The sequence below is a fragment of the Charadrius vociferus genome, unplaced genomic scaffold (assembly GCF_000708025.1).
Source record: "Charadrius vociferus isolate BGI_N301 unplaced genomic scaffold, ASM70802v2 scaffold13, whole genome shotgun sequence".
Taxonomy (NCBI): Eukaryota; Metazoa; Chordata; class Aves; order Charadriiformes; family Charadriidae; genus Charadrius; species Charadrius vociferus.
The window spans coordinates 3,834,727-3,835,101 of record NW_009647763.1 but is presented as its reverse complement, the minus strand read 5'-3'; positions in this window follow the sequence as shown (position 1 = coordinate 3,835,101).

Sequence of the window (375 nt, the reverse complement as noted above, 5' to 3'; positions counted from 1 at the left end):
GAATGCCGAAAGCTCTCAGCCACGGTCACAACAAAACCCTGATTACTTACAACACAGGGCACTTGGGCAGCATTTCTACCACAGGGAAGATCTGGCAACTTTGCTGTGGGCAGCTACAGCTCAGGGAGTTTCAGCCTACGGATTTACCTTTAGATTTAGAGAGTCCTTGCAGTGCTGCTGTGCCACAGAGGGCAGTCAGGGAACGGCATTGCAATGGGTTGGAGCTGGGCCAAGTGGAGCAGCTCGGGCTCTTTCCCATCTTTACATTAACCCTATGCCACGGGGGTTAAGCTCGCCCTGCTTCACCGTGGTGTACTGAAAGTTTATTCAGTTCATTCCTGCAGGCCTTCATCCAGGTAGGGCGAGTCTTTAATC